This window comes from Amblyomma maculatum, unplaced genomic scaffold, assembly GCF_055883805.1.
Source record: "Amblyomma maculatum isolate TAMU_Amacu unplaced genomic scaffold, ASM5588380v1 scaffold_21, whole genome shotgun sequence".
In the NCBI taxonomy this organism is placed as follows: Eukaryota; Metazoa; Arthropoda; class Arachnida; order Ixodida; family Ixodidae; genus Amblyomma; species Amblyomma maculatum.
Window position 1 is genome coordinate 3,081,457 of NW_028146746.1, and position 13,098 is coordinate 3,094,554.

Sequence of the window (13,098 nt, forward strand, 5' to 3'; positions counted from 1 at the left end):
TAGGCTCAGAACTGCGATTCAAGTTTGCACGTAGCGGCTCAAACGAATCGCAACAAGTTAATACACACAACGCCTTAAAGGCACTTTTAGGCCTTCTAGGCATGATGTGCAAAACGTGGTCATCCATCTTGCGCGGGTTAGGCTGAGAACTGCGATTCAAGTTCGCACATAGCGGCTAAAGCGAATCGCAACAAGTTAATACAAAGCCTTACAGGCACTTCTAGGCATGATGTACATAACGCTGTCACCCAGCTTGCGCGGGTTAGGCTCAGAACTGCGATTCAAGTTTGCACGTAGCGGCTCAAACGAATCGCAACAAGTTAATACACACAAAGCCTTACAGGCACTTACAGGATGAAAAACGAGGTCATCCAGCTTGCGCGGGTTAGGCTAACTGCGATACAAGTTCGCACATAGCGGCTAAAGCGAATCGCAACAAGTTAATACACACAAAGCCTTACAGGCACTTCTAGGCATGATGTGCATAACGCGGTCATCCAGCTTGCGCGGGTTAGGCTCAGAACTGCGATTCAAGTTTGCACGTAGCGGCTCAAACGAATCGCAACAAGTTAATACACACAACGCCTTAAAGGCACTTTTAGGCATGATGTGCAAAGCGTGGTCATCCAGCTTGCGCGGGTTAGGCTGAGAACTGCGATTCAAGTTCGAACATAGCGGCTAAAGCGAATCGCAACAAGTTAATACACACAAAGCCTTACAGGCACTTTTAGGCATGATGTTAAAAACGAGGTCATCCAGCTTGCGCGGGTTAGGCTGAGAAAAGCGATTCAAGTTCGCACATAGCGGCTAAAGCGAATCGCAACAAGTTAATACACACAACGCCTTAAAGGCACTTTCAGGCATGATGTGCAAAACGTGGTCATCCAGCTTGCGCGGGTTAGGCTCAGAACTGCGATTCAAGTTTGCACGTAGCGGCTCAAACGAATCGCAACAAGTTAATACACACAAAGCCTTACAGGCACTTCTAGGCATGATGTGCAAAACGTGGTCATACAGCTTGCGCGGGTTAGGCTAACTGCGATTCAAGTTCGCACATAGCGGCTAAAGCGAATCGCAACAAGTTAATACACACAAAGCCTTACAGGCACTTCTAGGCATGATGTGCAAAACGTGGTCATCCAGCTTGCGCGGTTTAGGCTAACTGCGATTCAAGTTCGCACATAGCGGCTAAAGCGAATCGCAACAAGTTAATACACACAAAGCCTTACAGGCACGTTTAGGCATGATTTGAAAAACGAGGTCATCCAGCTTGCGCGGGTTAGGCTGAGAACTGCGATTCAAGTTCGCACATAGCGGCTAAAGCGAATCGCAACAAGTTAATACACACAAAGCCTTACAGGCACTTCTAGGCATGATGTGCATAACGCGGTCATCCAGCTTGCGCGGGTTAGGCTCAGAACTGCGATTCAAGTTTGCACGTAGCGGCTCAAACGAATCGCAACAAGTTAATACACACAACGCCTTAAAGGCACTTTTAGGCATGATGTGCAAAACGTGGTCATCCAGCTTGCGCGGGTTAGGCTCAGAACTGCGAATCAACTTTGCACGTAGCGGCTCAAACGAATCGCAACAAGTTAATACACACAAAGCCTTACAGGCACTTTTAGGCATGATGTGAAAAACGAGGTCATCCAGCTTGCGCGGGTTAGGCTGAGAACTGTGATTCAAGTTCGCACATAGCGGCTAAAGCGAATCGCAACAAGTTAATACACACAAAGCCTTACAGGCACTTCTAGGCATGATGTGCAAAACGTGGTCATCCATCTTGCGCGGGTTAGGCTGAGAACTGCGATTCAAGTTCGCACATAGCGGCTAAAGCGAATCGCAACAAGTTAATACAAAGCCTTACAGGCACTTCTAGGCATGATGTACATAACGCTGTCACCCAGCTTGCGCGGGTTAGGCTCAGAACTGCGATTCAAGTTTGCACGTAGCGGCTCAAACGAATCGCAACAAGTTAATACACACAACGCCTTAAAGGCACTTTTAGGCATGATGTGCAAAACGTGGTCGTCCAGCTTGCGCGGGTTAGGCTCAGAACTGCGATTCAAGTTTGCACGTAGCGGCTCAAACGAATCGCAACAATACACACAAAGCCTTACAGGCACTTCTAGGCATGATGTGCAAAACGTGGTCATCCAGCTTGCGCGGGTTAGGCTCAGAACTGCGATTCAAGTTCGCACATAGCGGCTAAAGCGAATCGCAACAAGTTAAAACACACAAAGCCTTACAGGCACTTCCAGGCATGATGTGCATAACGCGGTCATCCAGCTTGCGCGGGTTAGGCTCAGAAATGCGATTCAAGTTTGCACGTAGCGGCTCAAACGAATCGCAACAAGTTGATACACACAACGCCTTAAAGGCACTTTTAGGCATGATGTGTAAAACGTGGTCATCCAGCTTGCGCGGGTTAGGCTCAGAACTGCGAATCAAGTTTGCACGTAGCGGCTCAAACGAATCGCAACAAGTTAATACACACAAAGCCTTACAGGCACTTTTAGGCATGATGTGAAAAACGAGGTCATCCAGCTTGCGCGGGTTAGGCTGAGAACTGTGATTCAAGTTCGCACATAGCGGCTAAAGCGAATCGCAACAAGTTAATACACACAAAGCCTTACAGGCACTTCTAGGCATGATGTGCAAAACGTGGTCATCCAGCTTGCGCGGTTTAGGCTAACTGCGATTCAAGTTCGCACATAGCGGCTAAAGCGAATCGCAACAAGTTAATACACACAAAGCCTTACAGGCACGTTTAGGCATGATGTGAAAAACGAGGTCATCCAGCTTGCGCGGGTTAGGCTGAGAACTGCGATTCAAGTTCGCACATAGCGGCTAAAGCGAATCGCAACAAGTTAATACACACAAAGCCTTACAGGGACTTCTAGGCATGATGTGCATAACGCTGTCATCCAGCTTGCGCGGGTTAGGCTCAGAACTGCGATTCAAGTTCGCACATAGCGGCTAAAGCGAATCGCAACAAGTTAATACACACAAAGCCTTACAGGCACTTCTAGGCATGATGTGCAAAACGTGGTCATCCAGCTTGCGCGGTTTAGGCTAACTGCGATTCAAGTTCGCACATAGCGGCTAAAGCGAATCGCAACAAGTTAATACACACAAAGCCTTACAGGCACGTTTAGGCATGATGTGAAAAACGAGGTCATCCAGCTTGCGCGGGTTAGGCTGAGAACTGCGATTCAAGTTCGCACATAGCGGCTAAAGCGAATCGCAACAAGTTAATACACACAAAGCCTTACAGGCACTTCTAGGCATGATGTGCATAACGCGGTCATCCAGCTTGCGCGGGTTAGGCTCAGAACTGCGATTCAAGTTTGCACGCAGCGGCTCAAACGAATCGCAACAAGTTAATACACACAACGCCTTAAAGGCACTTTTAGGCATGATGTGCAAAACGTGGTCATCCAGCTTGCGCGGGTTAGGCTCAGAACTGCGAATCAACTTTGCACGTAGCGGCTCAAACGAATCGCAACAAGTTAATACACACAAAGCCTTACAGGCACTTTTAGGCATGATGTGAAAAACGAGGTCATCCAGCTTGCGCGGGTTAGGCTGAGAACTGTGATTCAAGTTCGCACATAGCGGCTAAAGCGAATCGCAACAAGTTAATACACACAAAGCCTTACAGGCACTTCTAGGCATGATGTGCAAAACGTGGTCATCCATCTTGCGCGGGTTAGGCTGTGAACTGCGATTCAAGTTCGCACATAGCGGCTAAAGCGAATCGCAACAAGTTAATACAAAGCCTTACAGGCACTTCTGGGCATGATGTACATAACGCTGTCACCCAGCTTGCGCGGGTTAGGCTCAGAACTGCGATTCAAGTTTGCACGTAGCGGCTCAAACGAATCGCAACAAGTTAATACACACAACGCCTTAAAGGCACTTTTAGGCATGATGTGCAAAACGTGGTCGTCCAGCTTGCGCGGGTTAGGCTCAGAACTGCGATTCAAGTTTGCACGTAGCGGCTCAAACGAATCGCAACAAGTTAATACACACAAAGCCTTACAGGCACTTTTAGGCATGATGTGAAAAACGAGGTCATCCAGCTTGCGCGGGTTAGGCTAACTGCGATACAAGTTCGCACATAGCGGCTAAAGCGAATCGCAACAATACACACAAAGCCTTACAGGCACTTTTAGGCATGATGTGAAAAACGAGGTCATCCAGCTTGCGCGGGTTAGGCTAACTGCGATACAAGTTCGCACATAGCGGCTAAAGCGAATCGCAACAAGTTAATACACACAACGCCTTAAAGGCACTTTTAGGCATGATGTGCAAAACGTGGTCGTCCAGCTTGCGCGGGTTAGGCACAGAACTGCGATTCAAGTTTGCACGTAGCGGCTCAAACGAATCGCAACAATACACACAAAGCCTTACAGGCACTTCTAGGCATGATGTGCAAAACGTGGTCATCCAGCTTGCGCGGGTTAGGCTCAGAACTGCGATTCAAGTTCGCACATAGCGGCTAAAGCGAATCGCAACAAGTTAAAACACACAAAGCCTTACAGGCACTTCCAGGCATGATGTGCATAACGCGGTCATCCAGCTTGCGCGGGTTAGGCTCAGAAATGCGATTCAAGTTTGCACGTAGCGGCTCAAACGAATCGCAACAAGTTGATACACACAACGCCTTAAAGGCACTTTTAGGCATGATGTGCAAAACGTGGTCATCCAGCTTGCGCGGGTTAGGCTCAGAACTGCGAATCAAGTTTGCACGTAGCGGCTCAAACGAATCGCAACAAGTTAATACACACAAAGCCTTACAGGCACTTTTAGGCATGATGTGAAAAACGAGGTCATCCAGCTTGCGCGGGTTAGGCTGAGAACTGCGATTCAAGTTCGCACATAGCGGCTAAAGCGAATCGCAACAAGTTAATACACACAAAGCCTTACAGGCACGTTTAGGCATGATGTGAAAAACGAGGTCATCCAGCTTGCGCGGGTTAGGCTGAGAACTGCGATTCAAGTTCGCACATAGCGGCTAAAGCGAATCGCAAGAAGTTAATACACACAAAGCCATACAGGCACTTCTAGGCATGATGTGCATAACGCTGTCATCCAGCTTGCGCGGGTTAGGCTCAGAACTGCGATTCAAGTTTGCACGTAGCGGCTCAAACGAATCGCAACAAGTTAATACACACAACGCCTTAAAGGCACTTTTAGGCATGATGTGAAAAACGAGGTCATCCAGCTTGCGCGGGTTAGGCTGAGAACTGTGATTCAAGTTCGCACATAGCGGCTAAAGCGAATCGCAACAAGTTAATACACACAAAGCCTTACAGGCACTTCTAGGCATGATGTGCAAAACGTGGTCATCCATCTTGCGCGGGTTAGGCTGAGAACTGCGATTCAAGTTCGCACATAGCGGCTAAAGCGAATCGCAACAAGTTAATACAAAGCCTTACAGGCACTTCTAGGCATGATGTACATAACGCTGTCACCCAGCTTGCGCGGGTTAGGCTCAGAACTGCGATTCAAGTTTGCACGTAGCGGCTCAAACGAATCGCAACAAGTTAATACACACAACGCCTTAAAGGCACTTTTAGGCATGATGTGCAAAACGCGGTCGTCCAGCTTGCGCGGGTTAGGCTCAGAACTGCGATTCAAGTTTGCACGTAGCGGCTCAAACGAATCGCAACAAGTTAATACACACAAAGCCTTACAGGCACTTTTAGGCATGATGTGAAAAACGAGGTCATCCAGCTTGCGCGGGTTAGGCTAACTGCGATACAAGTTCGCACATAGCGGCTAAAGCGAATCGCAACAAGTTAATACACACAAAGCCTTACAGGCACTTCTAGGCATGATGTGCATAACGCGGTCATCCAGCTTGCGCGGGTTAGGCTCAGAACTGCGATTCAAGTTTGCACGTAGCGGCTCAAACGAATCGCAACAAGTTAATACACACAACGCCTTAAAGGCACTTTTAGGCATGATGTGCAAAACGTGGTCATCCAGCTTGCGCGGGTTAGGCTCAGAACTGCGATTCAAGTTTGCACGTAGCGGCTCAAACGAATCGCAACAATACACACAAAGCCTTACAGGCACTTCTAGGCATGATGTGCAAAACGTGGTCATCCAGCTTGCGCGGGTTAGGCTCAGAACTGCGATTCAAGTTCGCACATAGCGGCTAAAGCGAATCGCAACAAGTTAAAACACACAAAGCCTTGCAGGCACTTCCAGGCAGGATGTGCATAACGCGGTCATCCAGCTTGCGCGGGTTAGGCTCAGAAATGCGATTCAAGTTTGCACGTAGCGGCTCAAACGAATCGCAACAAGTTAATACACACAACGCCTTAAAGGCACTTTTAGGCATGATGTGCAAAACGTGGTCATCCAGCTTGCGCGGGTTAGGCTCAGAACTGCGAATCAAGTTTGCACGTAGCGGCTCAAACGAATCGCAACAAGTTAATACACACAAAGCCTTACAGGCACTTTTAGGCATGATGTGAAAAACGAGGTCATCCAGCTTGCGCGGGTTAGGCTGAGAACTGTGATTCAAGTTCGCACATAGCGGCTAAAGCGAATCGCAACAAGTTAATACACACAAAGCCTTACAGGCACTTCTAGGCATGATGTGCAAAACGTGGTCATCCAGCTTGCGCGAGTTAGGCTCAGAACTGCGATTCAAGTTTGCACGTAGCGGCTCAAACTAATCGCAACAAGTTAATACACACAGCGCCTTACAGGCACTTCTAGGCATGATGTGCATAACGCTGTCATCCAGCTTCCGCGGGTTAGGCTCAGAACTGCGATTCAAGTTTGCACTTAGCGGCTCAAACGAATCGCAACAAGTTAATACACACAACGCCTTAAAGGCACTTTTAGGCATGATGTGCAAAACGTGGTCGTCCAGCTTGGGCGGGTTAGGCTCAGAACTGCGATTCAAGTTTGCACGTAGCGGCTCAAACGAATCGCAACAAGTTAATACACACAAAGCCTTACAGGCACTTTTAGGCATGATGTGAAAAACGAGGTCATCCAGCTGGCGCGGGTTAGGCTGAGAACTGCGATTCAAGTTCGCACATAGCGGCTAAAGCGAATCGAAACAAGTTAATACACACAAAGCCTTACAGGCACTTCTAGGCATGATGTGCATAACGCGGTCATCCAGCTTGCGCGGGTTAGGCTCAGAACTGCGATTCAAGTTTGCACGTACAAGTTAATACACACAACGCCTTAAAGGCACTTTTAGGCATGATGTGCAAAGCGTGGTCATCCAGCTTGCGCGGGTTAGGCTGAGAACTGCGATTCAAGTTCGAACATAGCGGCTAAAGCGAATCGCAACAAGTTAATACACACAAAGCCTTACAGGCACTTTTAGGCATTATGTGAAAAACGAGGTCATCCAGCTTGCGCGGGTTAGGCTGAGAAAAGCGATTCAAGTTCGCACATAGCGGCTAAAGCGAATCGCAACAAGTTAATACACACAACGCCTTAAAGGCACTTTCAGGCATGATGTGCAAAACGTGGTCATCCAGCTTGCGCGGGTTAGGCTCAGAACTGCGATTCAAGTTTGCACGTAGCGGCTCAAACTAATCGCAACAAGTTAATACACACAGCGCCTTACAGGCACTTCTAGGCATGATGTGCATAACGCTGTCATCCAGCTTCCGCGGGTTAGGCTCAGAACTGCGATTCAAGTTTGCACTTAGCGGCTCAAACGAATCGCAACAAGTTAATACACACAACGCCTTAAAGGCACTTTTAGGCATGATGTGCAAAACGTGGTCGTCCAGCTTGGGCGGGTTAGGCTCAGAACTGCGATTCAAGTTTGCACGTAGCGGCTCAAACGAATCGCAACAAGTTAATACACACAAAGCCTTACAGGCACTTTTAGGCATGATGTGAAAAACGAGGTCATCCAGCTGGCGCGGGTTAGGCTGAGAACTGCGATTCAAGTTCGCACATAGCGGCTAAAGCGAATCGAAACAAGTTAATACACACAAAGCCTTACAGGCACTTCTAGGCATGATGTGCATAACGCGGTCATCCAGCTTGCGCGGGTTAGGCTCAGAACTGCGATTCAAGTTTGCACGTACAAGTTAATACACACAACGCCTTAAAGGCACTTTTAGGCATGATGTGCAAAGCGTGGTCATCCAGCTTGCGCGGGTTAGGCTGAGAACTGCGATTCAAGTTCGAACATAGCGGCTAAAGCGAATCGCAACAAGTTAATACACACAAAGCCTTACAGGCACTTTTAGGCATTATGTGAAAAACGAGGTCATCCAGCTTGCGCGGGTTAGGCTGAGAAAAGCGATTCAAGTTCGCACATAGCGGCTAAAGCGAATCGCAACAAGTTAATACACACAATGCCTTAAAGGCACTTTCAGGCATGATGTGCAAAACGTGGTCATCCAGCTTGCGCGGGTTAGGCTCAGAACTGCGATTCAAGTTTGCACGTAGCGGCTCAAACGAATCGCAACAAGTTAATACACACAAAGCCTTACAGGCACTTCTAGGCATGATGTGCAAAACGTGGTCATACAGCTTGCGCGGGTTAGGCTAACTGCGATTCAAGTTCGCACATAGCGGCTAAAGCGAATCGCAACAAGTTAATACACACAAAGCCTTACAGGCACTTTTAGGCATGATGTGAAAAACGAGGTCATCCAGCTTGCGCGGGTTAGGCTGAGAACTGCGATTCAAGTTCGCACATAGCGGCTAAAGCGAATCGCAACAAGTTAAAACACACAAAGCCTTACAGGCACTTCCAGGCATGATGTGCATAACGCGGTCATCCAGCTTGCGCGGGTTAGGCTCAGAACTGCGATTCAAGTTTGCACGTAGCGGCTCAAACGAATCGCAACAAGTTAATACACACAACGCCTTAAAGGCACTTTTAGGCATGATGTGCAAAACGTGGTCATCCAGCTTGCGCGGGTTAGGCTCAGAACTGCGAATCAAGTTTGCACGTAGCGGCTCAAACGAATCGCAACAAGTTAATACACACAAAGCCTTACAGGCACTTTTAGGCATGATGTGAAAAACGAGGTCATCCAGCTTGCGCGGGTTAGGCTGAGAACTGTGATTCAAGTTCGCACATAGCGGCTAAAGCGAATCGCAACAAGGTAATACACACAAAGCTTTACAGGCACTTTTAGGCATGATGTGAAAAACGAGGTCATCCAGCTTGCGCGGGTTAGGCTAACTGCGATTCAAGTTCGCACATAGCGGCTAAAGCGAATCAAGTTTGCACGTAGCGGCTCAAACGAATCGCAACAAGTTAATACACACAAAGCCTTACAGGCACTTTAGGCATGATGTGAAAAACGAGGTCATCCAGCTTGCGCGGGTTAGGCTGAGAACTGTGATTCAAGTTCGCACATAGCGGCTAAAGCGAATCGCAACAAGTTGATACACACAAAGCCTTACAGGCACTTCTAGGCATGATGTGCAAAACGTGGTCGTCCAGCTTGCGCGGGTTAGGCTCAGAACTGCGATTCAAGTTTGCACGTAGCGGCTCAAACGAATCGCAACAAGTTAATACACACAAAGCCTTACAGGCACTTCTAGGCATGATGTGCATAACGCTGTCATCCAGCTTGCGCGGGTTAGGCTAACTGCGATACAAGTTCGCACATAGCGGCTAAAGCGAATCGCAACAAGTTAATACACACAAAGCCTTACAGGCACTTCTAGGCATGATGTGCAAAACGTGGTCGTCCAGCTTGGGCGGGTTAGGCTCAGAACTGCGATTCAAGTTTGCACGTAGCGGCTCAAACGAATCGCAACAAGTTAATACACACAAAGCCTTACAGGCACTTTTAGGCATGATGTGAAAAACGAGGTCATCCAGCTGGCGCGGGTTAGGCTGAGAACTGCGATTCAAGTTCGCACATAGCGGCTAAAGCGAATCGAAACAAGTTAATACACACAAAGCCTTACAGGCACTTCTAGGCATGATGTGCATAACGCGGTCATCCAGCTTGCGCGGGTTAGGCTCAGAACTGCGATTCAAGTTTGCACGTACAAGTTAATACACACAACGCCTTAAAGGCACTTCTAGGCATGATGTGCAAAACGTGGTCATCCAGCTTGCGCGGGTTAGGCTCAAAACTGCGATTCAAGTTTGCACGTGCGGCTCTAATCGCAACAAGTTAATACACACAAAGCCTTACAGGCACTTTTAGGCATGATGTGAAAAACGAGGTATTCCAGCTTGCGCGGGTTAGGCTGAGAACTGTGATTCAAGTTCGCACATAGCGGCTAAAGCGAATCGCAACAAGTTGATACACACAAAGCCTTACAGGCACTTCTAGGCATGATGTGCAAGACGTGGTCATCCAGCTTGCGCGGGTTAGGCTCAGAACTGCGATTCAAGTTTACACGTAGCGGCTCAAACTAATCGCAACAAGTTAATACACACAGCGCCTTACAGGCACTTCTAGGCATGATGTGCATAACGCTGTCATCCAGCTTCCGCGGGTTAGGCTCAGAACTGCGATTCAAGTTTGCACGTAGCGGCTCAAACGAATCGCAACAAGTTAATACACACAACGCCTTAAAGGCACTTTCAGGCATGATGTGCAAAACGTGGTCATCCAGCTTGCGCGGGTTAGGCTAACTGCGATTCAAGTTCGCACATAGCGGCTAAAGCGAATCGCAACAAGTTAATACAAACAAAGCCTTACAGGCACTTCTAGGCATGATGTGCAAAACGTGGTCATCCAGCTTGCGCGGGTTAGGCTAACTGCGATTCAAGTTCGCACATAGCGGCTAAAGCGAATCGCAACAAGTTAATACACACAAAGCCTTACAGGCACGTTTAGGCATGATGAGAAAAACGAGGTCAGCCAGCTTGCGCGGGTTAGGCTGAGAAATGCGATTCAAGTTCGCACATAGCGGCTAAAGCGAATCGCAACAAGTTAATACACACAAAGCCTTACAGGCACTTCTAGGCATGATGTGCATAACGCGGTCATCCAGCTTGCGCGGGTTAGGCTCAGAACTGCGATTCAAGTTTGCACGTAGCGGCTCAAACGAATCGCAACAAGTTAATACACACAACGCCTTAAAGGCACTTTTAGGCATGATGTGCAAAACGTGGTCATCCAGCTTGCGCGGGTTAGGCTCAGAACTGCGATTCAAGTTTGCACGTGCGGCTCAAACTAATCGCAACAAGTTAATACACACAAAGCCTTACAGGCACTTTTAGGCATGATGTGAAAAACGAGGTCATCCAGCTTGCGCGGGTTAGGCTGAGAACTGTGATTCAAGTTCGCACATAGCGGCTAAAGCGAATCGCAACAAGTTGATACACACAAAGCCTTACAGGCACTTCTAGGCATGATGTGCAAAACGTGGTCATCCAGCTTGCGCGGGTTAGGCTCAGAACTGCGATTCAAGTTGCACGTAGCGGCTCAAACTAATCGCAACAAGTTAATACACACAGCGCCTTACAGGCACTTCTAGGCATGATGTGCATAACGCTGTCATCCAGCTTCCGCGGGTTAGGCTCAGAACTGCGATTCAAGTTTGCACGTAGCGGCTCAAACGAATCGCAACAAGTTAATACCTTACAGGCACTTTTAGGCATGCTGTGAAAAACGAGGTCATCCAGCTTGCGCGGGTTAGGCTGAGAACTGCGATTCAAGTTCGCACATAGCGGCTAAAGCGAATCGCAACAAGTTAATACAAAGCCTTACAGGCACTTCTAGGCATGATGTACATAACGCTGTCACCCAGCTTGCGCGGGTTAGGCTCAGAACTGCGATTCAAGTTTGCACGTAGCGGCTCAAACGACTCGCAACAAGTTAATACACACAAAGCCTTACAGGCACTTTTAGGCATGATGTGAAAAACGAGGTCATCCAGCTTGCGCGGGTTAGGCTAACTGCGATACAAGTTCGCACATAGCGGCTAAAGCGAATCGCAACAAGTTAATACACACAAAGCCTTACAGGCACTTCTAGGCATGATGTGCATAACGCGGTCATCCAGCTTGCGCGGGTTAGGCTCAGAACTGCGATTCAAGTTTGCACGTAGCGGCTCAAACGAATCGCAACAAGTTAATACACACAACGCCTTAAAGGCACTTTTAGGCATGATGTGCAAAACGTGGTCATCCAGCTTGCGCGGGTTAGGCTCAGAACTGCGATTCAAGTTTGCACGTAGCGGCTCAAACGAATGGCAACAAGTTAATACACACAAAGCCTTACAGGCACTTCTAGGCATGATGTGCAAAACGTTGTCATCCAGCTTGCGCGGGTTAGGCTGAGAACTGCGATTCAAGTTCGCACATAGCGGCTAAAGCGAATCGCAACAAGTTAATACACACAAAGCCTTACAGGCACTTTTAGGCATGATGTGAAAAACGAGGTCATCCAGCTTGCGCGGGTTAGGCTGAGAACTGCGATTCAAGTTCGCACATAGCGGCTAAAGCGAATCGCAACAAGTTAAAACACACAAAGCCTTACAGGCACTTCCAGGCACGATGTGCATAACGCGGTCATCCAGCTTGCGCGGGTTAGGCTCAGAACTGGGATTCAAGTTTGCACGTAGCGGCTCAAACGAATCGCAAATCGCAACAAGTTAATACACACAACGCCTTAAAGGCACTTTTAGGCATGATGTGCAAAACGTGGTCATCCAGCTTGCGCGGGTTAGGCTCAGAACTGCGAATCAAGTTTGCACGTAGCGGCTCAAACGAATCGCAACAAGTTAATACACACAAAGCCTTACAGGCACTTTAGGCATGATGTGAAAAACGAGGTCATCCAGCTTGCGCGGGTTAGGCTGAGAACTGTGATTCAAGTTCGCACATAGCGGCTAAAGCGAATCGCAACAAGTTGATACACACAAAGCCTTACAGGCACTTCTAGGCATGATGTGCAAAACGTGGTCGTCCAGCTTGCGCGGGTTAGGCTCAGAACTGCGATTCAAGTTTGCACGTAGCGGCTCAAACGAATCGCAACAAGTTAATACACACAAAGCCTTACAGGCACTTTTAGGCATGATGTGAAAAACGAGGTCATCCAGCTTGCGCGGGTTAGGCTAACTGCGATACAAGTTCGCACATAGCGGCTAAAGCGAATCGCAACAAGTTAATAC